General features: G+C 45.3%; 1 protein-coding gene across 2 annotated transcripts in view; it reads right to left on the reverse strand.

Moving 5' to 3' along the window:
* Positions 1 to 19,578, reverse strand: part of LOC140735657 (MICAL-like protein 2) — a 119,230-nt gene that overhangs the window by 98,335 nt on the left and 1,317 nt on the right. The window lies entirely within an intron of this gene.

A 19,578-nucleotide genomic window follows, 5' to 3' on the forward strand; every position in this document is an offset into this window, starting at 1 on the left:
ATACGAGATTACCTCAGCTGATACTCCAAATTCATGGAAAAAATTGAACAGTCAATGTTTAAGGTCAATTTCCTTCCTCTGAACTGAAAGTTCAGTCAGGTAGCCAGTAACAAAGGCTGGACAAGAGCTGCAAGGTGATAGGTGGGTCCAGGTGAGGAAGGGTGATAGGCGGTTGGGGAGGTGAAAGTTTGTGAACGGTATCACAGGTGGCGATAGGTAGAAGCGCCGAAGAGCTTAAGATGATGAAATCTGATGCAAGAGCAAGGCAAAGCAGGGAATAAGAGAAGGGGAGGAGAGAAGATGAAGGGTCTTGACCTGAAATATCGACTGTCCATTTCGCTCCATAGATGCTGCATGACCCATTGAATTCTTCCAGTGTTTTGTTTGTTGCTCCAGATTCCAGTATCTGCAGTCTCTTGTGCTCCATGATACTCTAAATCTACCCCCCACCCCACTTCTGATTAGTGGTCACTGAGTCAGAGTTTGGACCAGGAGGACCCTGGTTGGTTTGCCTTCACACTGCCTGGGTTAATAGTCTCAGTCAGTGCCTAGTGAGGAGCAACATACAGGCTGTTAGCTAAAGTGGCTTCCTCACAGCATCTTGAGCGAGGAAGTTGTTCATTTCAGGCCTCACTCCAACAACTGAGGGCAGACCTACACTGGATGCTTAAACCAGGAGTGAGTCACAGCTCCAGTGGAAAAAAACATTAGGTCACCAGTCTTCCACGAACACCCCAGCTTTTCCAGGAAGTACAAACTAATCTCCCATACTAAAGGTAACAAACTGCTCCTATTTGGTTGAAACAATCGTAGCTGCAATTACAAGACAAAATTCCCTATAACCTCCCCACCCCCCCACAACCCACCAAGCCTCCTCCCACTGCTGCCCCAGGCTACTCTGTATCCAATCAGCCCAAACTCCAGTCACCAAGACATATGATGCACCTCCTGGACTGTCATCTCCACCAGCAGCAGATGTTCTCCCACCATTCCATATCAGACGCACTGCTGCCCAGTGAGGCTCGCAGTGTGGGAACTGTTAGCTACAACAATGGAACACCGGTAAGCCTCCATTTTACCAGGGCAGTGGCAGCAAGGAGAAAGGCAGCCTGGAGGGTGCATGGCTCCACTTGGCAAGCTCAGAACTGGGTTGGTGAGGGTCAGGCTGGGCACCACAATGGGGAGTGCAGGTCTTTGAGACGTGCAAAGAAACCAGAGCAGGCCAGGGCCGCCCATGCAGACATAGGGAAATCATACAAACTCCATGCAGATTGGACTTGGATCACCAGATCTGTGAGGCAAAAGCTCTACCTGCTGAGTCATCATAAACACACCTCACCATACGTCTCCTCTCAGATTGCATTCATCGTCAGTTCGCACATGGAGAAACAGGAATCTGCAGGCACCTGAACCTGGAGTTACAATTAAATGCTAGAAAAAGTCGGCAGGTCAGGCAGCGTCTCAGGAGGGAAATGGATAGTTGACATTTCAGGTCTTGGTTATGGGTCTCAACCTGCTCTATTGACTGACTATTTCCCATCACAGTTCTGCCGGACTTGCTGCGTTTCTCCAGCATTTAGTGTGTTGCAACATTTCACACATTTTGAGCTAAAGATAACGTTTTCCAATCCTGTAGGAGTTCTGGTCCATGGGATAGTTGGGACAAGCCTGGGTTTGGTTGAACTGAACTGGGAGAGGAGATGGAAGAAAGACACCGAAATGAAGCAAACATCACAACACACTCCATACAGGAAAAGGTTCGGGTTATGTTGTCTGGTTTGTCTGAGACGAGTAAGTGGGATGATAGAAATGCGTTAGAAAATAAGGTTCCGAGAATTATTGTATTGAGGAAAAGTGGGAGTTTGAATGGTCTCTAGAAGCTGAAGAAGGGGAAATAAAGAAGAATGCTAAACAGAATCAAGAGGAGACAGAAATAACTGCAGATTCTGGAATCTGCATCAACAATCTGCTGGAAGCACTCAGTGGGTTGAGCAATATCTGTGGGAGGAAAAGAATTATTGACATTTTGGATTGAAAGCCTACATCAGGACTGAGAGAAGGCCAGGGTATAGAGAAGCTGGGAAATGAGGCCGGTGAAGGAGGACAGGCAGATCAAACCAGAGAGGGGAGGGGAGGGGAGGAAGTGGAAGGCAGGATGATAGAAGGCAACAGACAAAGAAATAAGGAGTCAGGTTGGGGTGGAGGGTAAAGGTGGAGACCTGGGAAGGTGATTAGCATGAACACAAAGGCTGGAATCTGATAGTTAAATAAGGTAACAGTGGGAACCTTTAGGGGAGAGGTGAAGGACAAATAGAACTAGATAGAGGAGGGACTGAGAACTGTACATGAAACAGGGGGGGCAAGGGGGTGAATCTGGTGAGGGATGGTGGCTGAAGAGAATCAAGTAGTGACTCCTCTGGGGAGTCCACAGTTGGATGCCACATCAGCATCATGTGCTGACTGTCCAAGATTGACACAGGCTCTACCTAGCAAGTTATGAAGGGCGGAAGGAATTCAAAATCCAGTTAATTGGTTAGAAACTTAGTTAAATTGTTTCACTCTTCCTCTTACTTGGAAAAGAGCAAGTAACATAGTCTATATCCTTGAGTACACATGTGGAACATTAACTATGGAATAACTGCAGACCTTTAGAGCTCTCTGTGCTCCTTATACCACTCCTTTAACTGCACTTAGGGTTCAGACCACACAGTTCCTACCCAACTGATGATTAAATCACAATTGTGTTTATGCCTCTGCACCCTGCCACCACTGACGTTGAAGACATCAATCGTAGGAAAACAATTTTCAAGAAAAGTTCTAAGCACCTTTTGAGAGTTTAATGTGAGAGAGAGTTGCCCACGTTGCAAACCGTGACCAGGCTGGGAGCAGGACATACAGGTCACGGTGTACGTAAATCTTGAAAGAGGAACATCACAGCACTTCAGTACTGAGGTGGTGGGACAGGAGAGGTCAGGAGGACAGTGGGAGAAGGGGAGTGGAAGGGCCATTCTGAGATATGGGCACAGGAGGAGGTGGCAGATGGGGGGGTAGAGGGAATGGTGGGAAACAGTGAGAGAGGGTCAGGTGGGATTCAGAGGGGGGGCAGGGGAGATAGGAGATGGAAGTCAAGTAGGACGTGTGAGATGAAGGAGAGGGGAAGGGGGCGGGGCCGGGAGGGAAGATGGTGGGCGGGATCGGGAGGGAAGATAGGATGGTCTAAAATAAACAGGAGAAATTTTCCAGACATTCCTACCTCCCCACTAATCTCCCTCCTGGCACTTATCCCTGCAAGTGGCCTAAGTGCTAAACTTGCCCATTCACCTCCTCGCTCACCTCCATTCAGGGCCCCAAACAGTCTTTCAGTGTGAGACCACTCTTAACCTGCAAATCTACTGGGGACAGCTGGTGCTCCCAATGCAGCCTCCTCTAAATTGGTGAGATCCGTCACAAATTGGGGGACCGCTTCATCGAAAACCTCCACTCCATCCGCTACAAGCAAAACTTCCCGGTGGCCAAATATTTTAATTTTGATTCCCATTCCCATTCCAATGTGTGCCAAGATGAGGCCACCCTCAGGGTGCAGGAGCAACACTTTATACTCCATCTGGGTAGCCTCCAACCTGATGGCAGGGATACAGAGTTGTCCTTCCACTAAATAAAACTCTTCACCCCCCCTTCTATTCCCCACTCTTCCCTCTTCTCACCTGCCTACCACCTCCCTCTGGGTCCCCACTTCCATCTCTTTCTCCTATGGTCGACTCTCCTCTCCTATCAGATTCCTTCTTCTCCAGCCCTTTCCCTCCTACCTGGCTTCACCTATTACCTTCTAGCTACCCTTCTACCCCTCCCCCTTCCTTTCCAGTCCTGAAGAAGGGTCTCAGCCCAAAACTTCGACTGTTTATTCTTTTCCATGGATGCTGCCTGACCTGTTGAGTTCCTCCAGCATTTTGTGGGATGATCTAACATCACATGGCAGATGAGCTCATTGTTGTCGTCACCTTTAGCTCCATAAAATGTGCAATGATTCACTGATGTACATCTGGAGAAAATCATCTTATACATGAGATTTTACGGTGCTCAGTATAAACTCATGCTGTGGTAGATTCCCCAGCTGCCCACGTAAAACACTGCTTGAAACAAAGAACACTAAACATTGAATGTACTGAAGGCTGGACAGAACTTCTCCATGACTAACGCTGCTCTTCAGTGGCTCAGTGGGGGTGGCAGCAGGCATGGGAATCAGGAGCTAGGGTCACATCACACCCCCGAGCTGCTGAAGGAGCAGGTCAAGTGTGGCAGCATTGGGAGTGAGGCCCAGAGCTGGAGCAACAGGCACAGGGGTAATAGAGTCAATGGGATCCAGCACACACCCTACAGAGATTCCAGTGCCATGTCTGTGTCCCCTACAGGTCACCATGCCAAGCGGGCTTCCTGGCCATTTATTATTCATCTCAACTTTATTCTCCCTGTAACATTTGATGCCTTACTAATCAATAACTTATCAACCTCCATTTTAAATAAACACAGTGTTTTTGCCTCCACAGCTGTCTCTGACAATGAATCCAAAAACCTTTACTACCTCTGGCTAAAGCAGTTCACCCAAGGGACGTCCTTCTATTCTGAAGCTTTGCCCTCTGATCCTAGACTTTGCTACTATAAGAAGCATCCTCTCCATATCCACTCTATCTCGACCTTTCAATATTCAATAGGTTTCAATGAAATCTTCTCCCCCTCATTATTCTAAACTCCAGTGAGTACTGGTCCAGGACCATCAAATGCTCCTCACATGTTAATCCTTTCACACCCGGGATCATTCTCGTGACCTCCACTGGACCCTCTCCTATGCAAACATTTCTTAGTCCATATCTGCTCACAATACTTCAATATGGTCTGACCAACACCTTATAAAGCTTCAGTATTATATCCTTGCTTGTATATTCTAGGCCTCTCAAAATGAAAGCTAACATTGCAATTACCTTCCTCGCCACTGACTCAACCTGGAAGTAAACCTTTGGGAAATCTTGCAGGAGGACTCACAAGTCCCTTTTGCAGCTCTAATTTCTGAATTTTCTATCCATTTAGCCTACGTCTTTATTCCTACTACCAAAGTGCATGACTATATATTTCCCTACACTATACTATGTTCCATCTGCCACTCTTTGCCCATTTTCCTGATCTAAGTCCTTCTGCAGCCTCCCAACTTCAACAGTACTGGCTGCTCCACCAACTTTGTATTGTCTGCAAACTTGGCCACAAAGCCATCAATTCTGTCATCCAAATAATTGATATATAATGTGAAAAGAAGCATTCCATTTCCAGTCCCTGCACAACACCACTGGCAGCCAACCAGAAAAAAATCCTTCATTCCCATTCTTTGCCTTCTGCCAGTCAGTCAGTCTTCTATCTATGCTGACATATTTCCTGTAATACCACAGGCTCTTATGTTGCTTACCAGCCTCGTGTGTGGCACTTTGTCAAAGGCCTTCTGAAAGGTCAAGTAAACAACATCCACAGACTCTCCTTTGTCTATCCTGCCTGTTATTTCCTCAAAGAATTCCAACAGATTTGTCAGGCAAGATTTTCCTTTAAAGAAACCATGCTGACTTCAACCCATTTTGTCATGTGCCTCTAAGAACTCTGAAACCTCATCCTTAATTTGTCTGAAGGTTCCTCAACACTGAGTTTGACTTGCTTCACATTCCTGGTAGACTGATGGAGATATTCTTCCCCTGATTTTCTGTGTGATCGATGGGGCCAAAGTGGGAACGGCAGACTCCACCATAGGTTTGGCAGAGGCTCGCTGACAGGGAACCGGCTTCATGGGTTAGAGTGCTCCGTCTGCCTCTTAAGCCTGTCCTGTGTACAGCCTCTCCTGTCGCACGATTCTTCATACCTCTGACATGTCCCTTCTCCACAGAGTGGTTGTGGCCCACGGATTCTCAGGACTCAATAAGGGTGTTATATTTCTTCAAGAAAACTTGAAACGTACTTAGAGCCCCAAAACTGGCAACACTGACCAGGAGAGAAAGCTGACATGAGCTTATCTATTCTGCCCAAGATTTGAAAGATTTTGTGAATGAAGAGTTGAAGTTTCTCTCCAGTGCTTTGACAAGCCTACTATAGGTACTCTTGGTTACAAAAAGACAGAAAATGGGTTTGACTTCTTGATCTCCAAAATCCCCACTTATTTGAATGTAGTGGTAACTTTTGTTATGGATTTCCACATGACCGAGGGAAAGCTGCCAAGTTGTGGGACATGGTCCGCATTTTCAAGGATCCCATTGTGAACCTTTATTGTTGAACTGTGGGGAGAAATTGGTATTGAATCTTTGTTTTGAGAATGCTTTATGCATCCTCTCATCTGAATTAACAAATAGCTGGAATTTAGCATCCAATTGTGCAAAAGTCCCTGGGGCCTGACGGAATATTCCCCAGGCTGCTCCACGAGGCAAGGGAAGAGATTGCTGAGCCTCTGGCTAGGATCTTTATGTCCTCATTGTCCACAGGAATGGTACTGGAGGATTGGAGGAAGGCGAATGTTGTCCCCTTGTTCAAAAAGAGGTAGTAGGATTAGTCTGTGTAATTACAGACCAGTGAGCCTTACGTCTATGGTGGGAAAGCTGTTGGAAAAGATTCTTAGAGATAGAATCTATGGGCATTTAGAGAATCATGGTCTGATCAGGGACAGTCAACATGGCTTTCTGAAGGGCAGATCATGTCTAACAAGCCTGATAAAGTTCTTTGAGAAGGTGACCAGGCACATAGACAAGGGTAGTGCAGTGGATGTGATCTACATGGATTTTAGTAAGGCATTTGACAATATTCCACACGGTAGGCTTATTCAGAAAGTCAGAAGGCAAGGGATCCAGGGAAGTTTGGCCAGGTGGATTCAGAATTGGCTTGCCTGCAGAAAACAGAGGGTTGTGGTGGAGGGAGTACATTCAGAGTGAAGGGTTGTGACTAGTGGTGTCCCACAAGGATCGGTTCTAGGACCTCTACTTTTCGTGATTTTTATTAACGACCTGGATGTGGGGGTAAAAGGGTGGGTTGGCAAATTTGCAGACGACACAAAAGTTGGTGGTGTTGTGGATAGTCAAAGATTGCAGAGAGACATTGATAGGATGCAGAAGCAGGCTGAGAAGTGGCAGATGGGGTTCAACCCGGAGACGTGTGAGGTGGTACACTTTGGAAGGACAAACTCCAAGGCAGGGTACAAAGTAAATGGCAGGATACTTGGTAGTGTGGAGGAGCAGAGCGATCTGGGGGTACATGTCCACAGATCCCTGAAAGTTGCCTCACAGGTAGATAGGGTAGTTAAGAAAGCTTATGGAGTGTTAGCTTTCATAAGTCGAGGGATAGAGTTTAAGAGACGCGATGTAATGATGCAGCTCTATAAAACTCTGGTTAGGCCACACTTGGAGTACTGTGTCCAGTTCTGGTTACCTCACTATAGGAAGGATGTGGAAGCATTGGAAAGGGTACAGAGGAGAATTACCAGGATGCTGCCTGGTTTAGAGAGTATGCATTATGATCAGAGATTAAGGGAGCTAGGGATTTACTCTTTGGAGAAGAGGAGGATGAGAGAAGACATGATAGAGGTATACAAGATATTAAGAGGAATAGATAGAGTGGACAGCCAGCGTCTCTTCCCCAGGGCACCACTGCTCAATACAAGAGGACATGGCTTCAAGATAAGGGGTGGGAAGTTCAAGGGGGATATTAGAGGAAGTTTTTTTTACTTAGAGTGGTTGGTGCGTGGAATGCACTGCCTGAGTCTGTGAAGGAGGCAGATACACTAGTGAAATTTAAGAGACTACTAGACAGATATATGGAAGAATTTAAGGTGGAGGGTTATATGGGAGGCAGGGTTTAAGAGTCAGCACAACATTGTGGACCAAATGGCCTGTACTGTGCTGCATTGCTCTATGTTCTATTAAAAGGGCAAGCATCACCTATGTAGTGCAGCTTGATGGTTGATGTTAGGATGGCCTTAGTTCCAGAGCAGAGGCAATCCAGGGTGAATCTTTTGCCCATTTGTCCTGTAGATTAACCCTACTGCAGGGTGAAGTTAGTTGGAAGCGTGCAGCAAGAGAGCTTGGAGTAATAGCATAAAGTTGTTTGGCCCCTGTTTGCACAAAGATACCCATTCCCACCCTGCCAGTTTTAGAACGTGCTTCCAAGATGGACCTCTTTCCTCAATTTGCAGAAATATATGTACAAGCTGGCCTGATCCCTCTGGACAAGGCTCTGGCTGTAGACAGGTCCATCATTACATGGGTGGGGCTGAAATTGTTTCATTTGACTGGACTAAAATACCATGCCCTATACTTCACCACTTTGTAACTGAACATGGGCACTAGCATGAACATTTAATGAGTTTATTTTCATTTTGTATTCATTCTCCTTAATCCTCTCGACTGAAGATACATCAGTACAGTGTAGGAACAGGCCCTTCACCCACAATGGCTGTGCCAGCCATGATGCCAAATTAAACTAAAACCTACCTGCCTGCACCAGGTCCATATTTCTCAATTCCCTTCCTGATTACTTTCATGTCTAAATGCTTCTTAAACTCAATTACTACTGCTCAACCACTACTACTCTTGGCAGTGTGTTCCAGGCATATACACTCTGTTTAAAAACTTTGTCCTGCATATCCCTTCAGACATTGCCACTTAAACCATGAACCTATGCCATCTAGTATTTGGCATTTCCACCCTCTGGAAAAAAAACTTTGACTATTTACCCTATCTATACTTTTCATAATATTATAAACCTCTATCAGGTCTCCTCTCAGCCTCCAACCCTTTAGAGAAAACTACACAAATTATGCTAGTATTTCTTTATAGCTAACACTCTTCTGAACCCTCTTCAGAACTTCCACTTCCTTCCTGAAATGAGGCAACCTGAACTGTACACAATACTCCAGATGCAGACTAACCAAAGTATTGTGCTGTTGCAACTTGACTAGATAATATAAAAGTGTTCCTCAATGGTCCAAGCAGATAATAAAGAGACTATTCACTTCCCTGTATGGGGTGGGTGGGGGGCAGGGGGGAGGAGTGTAGTGACAAGAAAATCATGTGACCAATAGACACTGTGCAGAGCTAATGGCTGTGGGGTGTTGGGTATGACCAGAAGGATAAGGGGAATTGGAAATTAAGTTTCCAGTGATAGATATGATGGGTCAAAAGGCTTGATTCCGTGCTGCACTCCAGAGTTAATCATTCTTGTCACCTTTCAGATGGAAATTATGGTTCCTCTGCCTCAATGAGCTGACACCTCCATAAACCGCTCCTGCCATCATGTGACCAACTACAAATAGACCTCGGTGTCATTTTCAGAGTGAGATCGTGCTGTGCACAGCAGTTAAGCTTATCTAAAAGAATTGCAGCAAATGAATTTCCACATGTCAGAGATGTTTATCTCTATGTTCCAAACACTTTAGTATGCTTTCTGTATACTTAATGCTTAACATTAAATGTATTTACACAACTGGGAATAAGTGTAAAACAATGAAAAACAAAGGCTTATCAAACTTCATATTGTTGCGCTCAGTTACAGAGCTACAATCAGAAAACCCTGACACGGTAGATTATGTAACCATGGCAACTCAAGACTGAAATAAACAATACAAAGAGTGGTCTTGTATTCTTCAGCATCACCCTCCAAAGAAGAGCAATGGAGGTCTTTAACCAGAACTATCAACTGTTTCTCTCACTCTCTCTGTCCACAGATGCTACCTGACCTCCTGAGTATTTCCAGCATTCTTTGCTTTTATTTCTGATATCTAACCTCTGCCGGAGTTCTCCTGCAGCCTATGTTGATACTTAGCCCACAGTGTATAATGTCTATATACTTTGATAATAAATGCAATTTTTGAACTTTGAGAAACGGAGAGGACTTACGGAACACATTGCAATTTCTGGGAGCTTGCTCTGCACAGATTAGCTGCTGTGCTCCCTGCAGTAATGGCAACACTTCAGAGAAGTGGCTTGTTGATTACAAAGTGTTTTGCTTAAACTGGAGTTCCACAAGGTATTGAAGAACCCATTCTTTTTAAGTCATAGCATGGAAGAGATGGGCCAAATGGCCTTCTTCCCTCTCATAAATGTCCTGTGATTTTGTGATTACCCATTTTTACAGCAGATCTTTCATGCAACAATTCCAAAAATGCAATCAAGTAAACAGTCTCGGGAAGTTTCTCAACTTGCCCACAGGAAGAGCCATGCAAATTCAGGGAATGCGGAGAATGATGAACTTTAATTGCAAACCACAGATTGCACATCGGATGAAAGCTGGCTCAGAGCAACCCGTCGCCATCTGGGAGTTTAAAAACTGGATAAGAAGAATTAAATGGATGCAGCAATGCTTCTGCTGCCTTGAGAGCTTCCTACTTCTCACTTTCAGGAAATGACTTTCCACGGTAACACCAGTCAATGTGGAGCAAGGCTTTCCTACAGCAGGCCATTCACTCTTCAGTACTGTCATGCCTAACAGTGCTGAGGCTCCATTTCTCCTCTCCTTTATGTACCTAGATTTTAGTCCTGACAGTTTGATCACAGCATAGAACAGCAAAGATAGAACATAGAACGCAACACAGGAACAAACCCTTCGTCCCAAACTAATGAATATAGCAATTAAACCCTTCTGCTGCACAAGTAAATATCCCAAGATTGCCTGCTCATTTGTGTGCCCATCGAAGGGCATCATTCAAGATGTATTCAAACATCTCTCACATTTGCCTCCACTGCCACCCCTGGATGTGCATCTTAGGTCTCTACCACCCTTTATGTGAAAATATGCCCCACAAATTCGCTCCCTCCCACTTTAAATGCATGCCCTACAGTGTTAGACATTGCAATCATGGGAAAGGGATACGAAATGTCTACTCCATCTACGACTGTCATAATCTTATTAACTTCTGACAGGTCTCCACCTCAACCTTCACAGGTCCAGCAAAAACAACCCAAGTTTTTTCCCAAATGCTCCTTGGAGCACCTGCCCTCAATCCAGGCAGCATCCTAGTTAACCTCTTCTGCACCCTCATTACAGCTTCCACATCCTTCCTGTAAGAGAGGACCAGAACTGAATGTAGTACTCCATATGTAGCCAAGTCAGCAAGATAATTTTCCAACCCTTAAACTCAATGCCTCGACCAATAAAAGGTAAGCATGCCGTATCTATTCTTTACAAACTCTATCAAACTGTGCAGCCACTTTCAGGAAGCTAAGGACAGATTCCAAAACCTCTCTGTATACTAATGCTGTCAAGGGTCCTTCCATTAACAGTGGTCTGTCCTTTTACATTTGATCTCCGAAATTGCAATACTTCAAATTTGGCTGGGTTAATTTCCATCTGCTATTTCTCTGCCCATATGTGCAATTGATCTACATGCCACACTATCCCTTAGCAGTCTTCTAAACTATCCACATCACCAATCTTTACATTGTTTTCAAAGTTATTAACACATCCTCCTACGTTTTTATCCAGATCATTTATATATATCACCAACGGCAGAGGTCCCTGCAGAACACCACTAGTAATGTGTACCTTGTCCCACTGACCACTGGCCTCTGTCTTCTAAGGGCATGCCAAATTCTTAATCAACATGGTTAGGCCACCGTAGACTCCATGCACCTTCATCTTCTGGGTAAGCCTCCCAGGATGGACCTTGTCAAATGGCATACTAAAATCCACGTACACAACATCCACAATTCTACCTTTGTCAATCACTTTTGTTACTCAATCAAGTTAGGCAAACATAACCTGCCCCACTTTCTGTAGACCTTTCCATTCCTGAGCACCAAGCTGTGATACAACCAGTTAGGATCCAAAGAGACAACATTTTCCACATTAATGTAATCATTGCCTAGGAGGAGAAAGGGGAGCAGTGAGGTGGCATGATAGCACAAGTTAGTTTAACAGCACTAACGACCTGTGTTCAGTTCCACCACTAAAACATCCTGAAAAATGTCTACCTGTATAGGCAGCATAGAAATAGGCCCTTCAGCCCACTGAGTCCATTCCAACCATCAACTATACACTAATCCTATTATTCTTCCAACGTTCCTGCACCCACAAGATTCTCGCACTTACCTACACACCAGGGACAACTCAGTGGTCACTTAATCATCCAACACGTCTTTGGGATGTGGGGGAAAAAAAACACAGCATCTGAAGGAAACCCAACATGGTCACAATGAGAATGTGCGAACTCCACACAGACAGCAGATGAGGTCAGGATTTAATCCAGATTGCTGGAGCAGTAAGCAGCAGCTCCACCACTGTGCTGCCCTTCTTCCCACAAATAAACCTGCTGCCTCATAGTGCCAGCGATCCAGCTTCAATCCTGAGCTTGGGTGGTACCTCTGTGGAGTTTGTATGTTCTCCCGTGACTGAGAGTTTCCTCCAGGTGCTCTGCTATCCTCATGCATCACAAAGGTGTGTGTGTTGGTAGGTTAGATGGCCACTGTATATTTCCACTAATGTGTAGGTAAGTGGTAGAATCTGGGGAGAGTTGATGGGAATTTAGGGAGACTAAATTATTGGGATTAGTGTAAATCAGGAGTTCCCAAACTTGTATTGTGCCATGGAACTTTACTATTAACCTCTGGATCTCAGGTTGGGAACCCCTGATGTAGATGGGGTGCAGATTCAGTGCAGATTCTGGGTAAAAGGGCCCGTTTCTTTGCTGCACTTTTCAATAGCTCTGCGAAAAGTGACTTCTGATTTAACTTTAGGTCACTTGCGTTGAGGGGTGCTGTAGGCTTAAGGGTTAGTGGTAAAGAGGCCAGCCACACTGACCAGGCTGCCCCAGATGCCCAAACAAGCAAACTGTGCAAACTTCACTGCTAGTGCTCAGGGGGGTGGGGGGTGGAGAATCAAGATTGGTTCCTCCAGCAGATACTTTTAGTGGGTCAAATGATCAAGAAACAATGTTAGTCTGTAAGGACAGGGAGTAATGGTGAATGTCTTTGGATACAGGCAGCAAAGCAGTGGATGAAAGCTGAAACATGGCATACAGCCCTCCTGTACCACAGCATAAATATGCTTAGAGCGTGGAATCCTGTCAGAGCACAAAGATATCAATGTATCTTTGACACTGTCTTCTGTGCTATCTGTAATAACTGACTGTTGTAATCTACTTATTTTTCCCTCCAGTGGATTGTACATGTTTGTTCCCCCCCCCCAGGCTTCCATTCATATCTCAATCACATGATCCAATAGGGCAGGACGGAATAAACTCAGTTCAACTCAATTTCCCTCGAGGACTGGCTGAGGTCTGGAACTGACGTAACTTCAGTTTCTGTCAGATACTGTACAGCAGCCTTAATCTGATTGGATGTCCTGCTCTTCTTATGGTCTTTATCCTTGCTCAACATCTTAAATAAACCACAGTTAACGGAGGATGGATGTTTGAGAGGACAGTCTCACCAGCTCCTGTTCCTTTGCTGTGCTGACAGTTACAGCCTGAGAGGAAGAAGGCTTGGATTCCATCCCATTCCAGGTACCCAGCATGGTGTTCCAGCCCAGCACCGACAGAGTGCTTCATTCTCAGAGAAGTCAGATGTCGAGAGTTCCATTCTCAGGTTGCACAGTAGCACAACGCTTTACAGTACCAGCAACCTGGGTTCAATTGCCACCTCTTTCAGTAAGGAGTTTGTACTTTCTCCTTGAGGCCACGTGGGCTTCATCTGGATGCTTTTGATTCCTCCAAAGGAGACCATGGAAGGTTTTTCCAGGGCGCAGGCCTGGGCAGGGTTGCACGGGACTGGCAGTTGCCCAAGCTGCAGGCCTTCCCCTCTCCACGCCACCGATGTTGTCCAAGGGAAGGACACTAGGACCCAAGCAGCTTGGCTGCCGGTGTCGTCACAGAGCAATGTGTTGTTAAGTGCCTTGCTCAAGGACACAAACACGCTGCCTCAGCTGAGGCTCGAACCAGTGACCTTCAGGTTACTAGTCCCATGCCTTGTCCACTAGGCCACGCGCCAACACAGTAGGTTAATTGGTCATTATAAATTGTCCCATGATTAGGCTAGGGTTAAATCGGGGGTTCTGGGCAACACAGCTCAAAGGGCCAGAAGGGGCTATTCCATTTTGCATCTCACTAAATAAATAAGATGTCATAATTCGGATAAGGCATTGAACTGAAGGATAATAAGATTACTCTTGGTGTCCTGGTGAACATTTATCCTGAAACAAAGTATTTGAACAAATGTCTTTTACACAGGAGTTTGAAAAAAGACCAACTGCTAGAGAACCTCAGTGGGTCAGGTGACATCTGTCGCGAGAAGTGGACAGTCAATGTTTCAGATTGAGTTGCTTCATCTGGAATCAAGTGCAGATGAAGGGTCTCAATGCAAAAACTGCAAATGTCCATTTCTCTCCACAGATGCTGCCTGACCCTCTGAGTTCCTCCAGCCTTTTTTTGTATCAGATTCCAGCAGTGTCTCCTGGGTTGAGGAGAACAAGCCAGGGTTTGAACTCCTTCTGAACTCTGCTAAATCAACATCAATAAATCAGATGATAATAACTTCACTACTTTTGCCTTTTGTAAATTGAGTGCAGCACTTCCTACACTAGAACAGGGGTCACCAAACTTTTTTGCATCACGGACCGGTTTAATATTGACAATATTCTTGCGGACCGGCCGACCCAGAGTGGGGTGGGGGGGGTGTGGATATAGGTGATAAGTCAACTATAAATGGCTAATACACTCAATTTTGTTTCTAAAAGGGTTTATCTAATGAATTTAATATTAAACACACAGCGCATATTTTCCTCATATGGACACATAAAATCATTGCAACACACCAATACTGTATCGCTGAATCAGTGAGAGCCCTGGGCTTGTTTCCCTGCAACAAGATGGTCCCATCGAGGGGTGATGGGAGACAACGATGTCCAGTCTGTTCCACAATTTAGTTTTCGTGGCTCTCAGCACTTGCTTCTGCCCTGCTTGCTCACGTTTTTTCCGCTCAAAAAACTCAACAGTTTTGTCTTTAAGTGCAGGGTGCTTGGACTCCAGGTGCTGAAGCAGTTTTGAGGGCCTCATTAGACAGCCTCTAGACCTGAACTCCAGCCTCCCGCCTGCCCGCAGCAAGACGCCTTGGTCAAGTGCAGCTGGTCGTGGGTGGGGTGAGAGGACAAAGTAATATTGCCGGGGCCGCGGCGGTCGCAGTCGAGAGAGAGAGAGCGACCGACCGACCAAGGAGTGCGACAGGGTGTGTGCCTGCCCTCCTTGTAGGTAGGTAGAATCTATCGGCCGACAAAAGTCTGGACCGAGGGATGACTTTCAGTAGATCACAGCGAGGTAGCTGCTCTGCTACTTACGAAACCCTGAGCCCGAATTAGGTCGTCTGCAAATATTTTAGCAGAGTTCCCCATGAACATTTGGTGTGCTAAACAGGTTTAGAGGCAGCACCCATCTGTCTGTGCTCCAGGCCAGTAGCAACAGCACTTCTCACCTGTCGCACGAGGCGGCTGGTTACCTGAGGCCAACCAGTGATCCCTGGCGCGAGGGTATCAATGCGTTTAGGTGACTGATGACCTAGCGTGGGTAATGACCTCGCGTGCGTTCAAGTTCAACAGTGGGTGTGACAGGGAATGAGGAAAGATGCAGCTGACTCATATGGTTTCATATTACCAAATCATATCGTTTCCTCGCAGCCCAGTAGCACATGCTTTGTGGCCCGGTACCGGTCCATCGCCCGGTGATTGGGGACCACTGCACTAGAACACTGAGGACACTTCAAGAACTTAAAAACTGTTTCTCTCATCACAGATGCTGCCTGACCTGCTGAGTATTCCCAGCATTCTGTTTTTAAGTTTTAAAAGTAAAGGCTGAGGCAAGCAGAACAAAAATACAATACTTTCCTTCTTCTTCTTTTGAATCCAAGCAGCTACAAAGTTCAGCAGGAAATCAAACTCTGGCCAGCTTTCCTCAAATCAATATAGCCTAGTTTTATAAAGTATATCTTTTAAAATCCCTTCTCCACTTTAGCAAAACGACAAACATGTGGTCATAAACCCAAGACTGATACAACAGGTCTCTCCCTCTGCAGCACACACAAAATGTTGGAGGAGACAGCAACGATGGAAATGAACAGACAGTCGTTGTTTCAGGCCGAGACCCTTCTTCATGACTCCGCTACTTTACCTGTGACCCTGTAACACATTCTCCCTCAAAGCATTTTTGTAATGACTACTTCAAGGAGAAAAAGCTAACCATATTTTTTTTTTAAAAAAAGCAACTTGTAAAGACATGACACCCCTGTTGTCCTTTTCAAGGACATCCCATGTTAGTTGAGTCAATTGGTACTTCCCAACTGTAAAGAATGAGTCGATCCCTCCTCACCTGCATCCATCCATCACCTGCCTGTTTTCATCCCCCCGCTACTCACTTTAGACTGGTTATTTCCCCTGTTTTTACATCCCAGGTAAAAGGACTGGATCGGAAACATTGACTGTTCACTTCCCTCCATAGATGCTGCCTGACCTGCTGAGTTCCAACAGAGGCTTTTTTGTTAGAAACATAGAAACCCTACAGCACAATACAGGCCTTTCAGCCCATAAAGTTGTGCCGAACATGTCCCTACCCTAGAAATTACCAGACTTCCCCATAGCCTTCTATTTTCCTAAGTTCCATGTACCTATCTAAAAAGTCTCTTAAAAGACCCCATCATATCCACCACCATCGCCAGCAGCCCATTCCATGCACTCTCCACTGTCTGACTAAAAAAACTTACCCCTGACATTTCCTCTGTACCTACTCCCCTGCACCTTAAACCTGTGTCCTCTTGTGGCAACCATTTCAGCTCTGGGAAAAAGCCTCTGACTATCCACACGATCAATGCCTCTCATCATCTTATACACCTCTATCAGGTCACCTCTCATCCTCTGTCCCTCCAAGGAGAAAAGGCCGAGTTCACTCAACCTCTTTTCATAAGGCACGCTCCCCAATCCAGACAACATCCTTGTAAATCTTCTCTGCACCCTTTCTATGGTTTCCACATCCTTCCTATAGTGAGGTGACCAGAATTGAGCACAGTACTCCGTGGGGTCTGACCAGGGTCCTATATACCTGCAACATTACCTCTTGGCTCCTGAATTCAATTCCACGATTAATGGCCAATACACTGTATGCCTTCTTAACCGCAGAGTCAACCTGTGCAGCTGCTTTGAGTGTCCTATGGACTTGGACCCAAGGTCCCTCTGATCTTCCACACTGCCAAGAGTCTTACCATTAATACTATATTCTGCCATCATAGTTGACCCACCAAAATGTATCACCTCACACTTATCTGGGTTGAACTCCATCTGCCACTTCTCAGCCCAGTTTTGCATCCTATCAATGTCCCACTGTAACTACTGACAGTCCTCCACACTATCCACAACACCTCCAACCTTTGTGTCATCAGCAAACTTACTAACCCATCCTTTCACTTCCTCATTCAGGTTATTTATAAAGATCACGAAGAGTAAGAGTCCCAGAACAGATCCCTGAGGCACACCACTGATCACCAACCTCCATGCAGAATATGACCCGTCTGCAACCACTCTTTGCCTTCTGTGGGCAAGCCAGTTCTGGATCCACAAAGCAATGTCCCCTTGGATCCCATACGTCCTTACTTTCTCAATAAGCCTTGCATGGGTACCTTATCAAATGCCTTGCTGAAATCCATATACACTACATCTACTGCTCTTCCTTCATCAATGTGTTTAGTCACATCCTCAAAAAATTCAATCAGGCTCGTAAGGCACAATCTGCCCTTGACAAAGCCATGCTGGCTATTCCTAATCATATTATACCTCTCCAAATGTTTATAAATCCTGCCTCTCAGGATCTTCTCCATCAACTTACCAACCACGGAGGTAAGACTCACTGGTCTATAATTTCCTGGGCTATCTCTGCTCACATTCTTGAATAAAGGAACCACATCCGCAACCCTCCAATCCTCCGGAAACTCTTCCATCCCCATTGATGATTCAAAGATCATCGCCAGAGGCTCAGCAATCTCCTCCCTCACCTCCCACAGTAGCCTGGGGTACATCTCATCCAGTCCTGGTGACTTGTCCAACTTGATGCTTTCCAAAAGCTCCAGCACATCCTCTTTCTTAATATCTACATGCTCAAGCTTTTCAGTCTGCTGCAAGTCATCACAATCACCAAGATCCTTTTCCATAGTGAATACTGAAGTATTCATTAAGTACCCTTGCTATTTCCTCGTGTTCCATACACACTTTCCCACTATCACACTTGATAGGTCCTATTCTTTCACGTCTTATCCTCTTGCTCTTCACATACTTGTAGAATGCCTTGGGGTTTTCCTTAATCCTGCCAACCAAGGCCTTCTCATGGCCCCTTCTGGCTCTCCTAATTTCCTTCTTAAGCTCCTTCCTAGTCACCTTATAATCTTCTAGATCCCTAACATTACCTAACTCTTTGAACCTTTTGTAAGCTTTTCTTTTCTTCTTGACTAGATTTTTTACAGCCTTTGTACACCACGGTTCCTGTACCCTACCATAGCTTCCCTGTCTCATTGGAACATACCTATGCAGAACCCTATACAAATATCCCCTGAACATTTTCCACACTTCTTCCATTATGTTTCCCTGAGAACATCTGTTCTCAATTTAAGCTTCCAATTTCCTGCCTGATAGCCTCATAATTCCCCTTACTCCAATTAAACGCTTTTCTAATTTGTCTGTTCCTATCTCTCTCCAATGCTATTGTAAAGGAGATAGAATTATGATCACCATCTCCAAAATGCTCTCCCACTGAGAGATCTGACACCAGGTTCATTTCCCAATACCAAATCAAGTACAGTCTTTCCTCTTGTAGGCTTATCTACATATTGTGTCAAGAAACCTTCCTGAATACACCTAACAAACTCCATCCCATCTAAACCCCTTGCTTTAAGGAGATGCCAATTGATATTTGGGAAAATCTCCCATCGAGACAACTGTTATTATTACACCTTTCCAGGATCTGTTTCCCTATCTGCTCCTCGATATCCCTGTTACTATTGGGCGGACTATAAAAAAACACCCAGTAGTTATTGATCCCTTCCTTTTCCTAACCTCCTCTCACAGAGAATCTGTAGACAATCCCTCCATGGTGTCCACCTTTTCTGCAACCGTGACACTATCTCTGATCAACAGTGCCACGCCCCCACCTCTTTTGCCTCCCTCCCTGTCCTTTCATAAACATCTAAAACTGTCACTTGAAGTAACCAATCCTGTCCCTGAGCCATCCAAGTCTCTGTAATGGCCACCACATCATATCACCAAGTACTAATCCACGCTCTAAGCTCATGCGCTTTCTTGCTCCAGATTCCAGCATCTGAGGTTCCTTCTATCTCTTTTTAAGACTATGATAGCTAATTTATGCCAAGTGAGTTCCATGGAAAACCAGGCTGATAACAACCAGATGTCCGTTGTAATAACACTGGGCAAGAAATAACATTGGCTTGGACATCAGAAATAACTCATTATTCTACTTTTCAATAGTAGCGCTCACACACAGTGTTCATGCTTCATCTGAAAGAGGGCACTTCCAACAGTGCAACACCC

This window comes from Hemitrygon akajei, chromosome 11 (genome assembly GCF_048418815.1).
Source record: "Hemitrygon akajei chromosome 11, sHemAka1.3, whole genome shotgun sequence".
NCBI classification, from domain to species: domain Eukaryota; kingdom Metazoa; phylum Chordata; class Chondrichthyes; order Myliobatiformes; family Dasyatidae; genus Hemitrygon; species Hemitrygon akajei.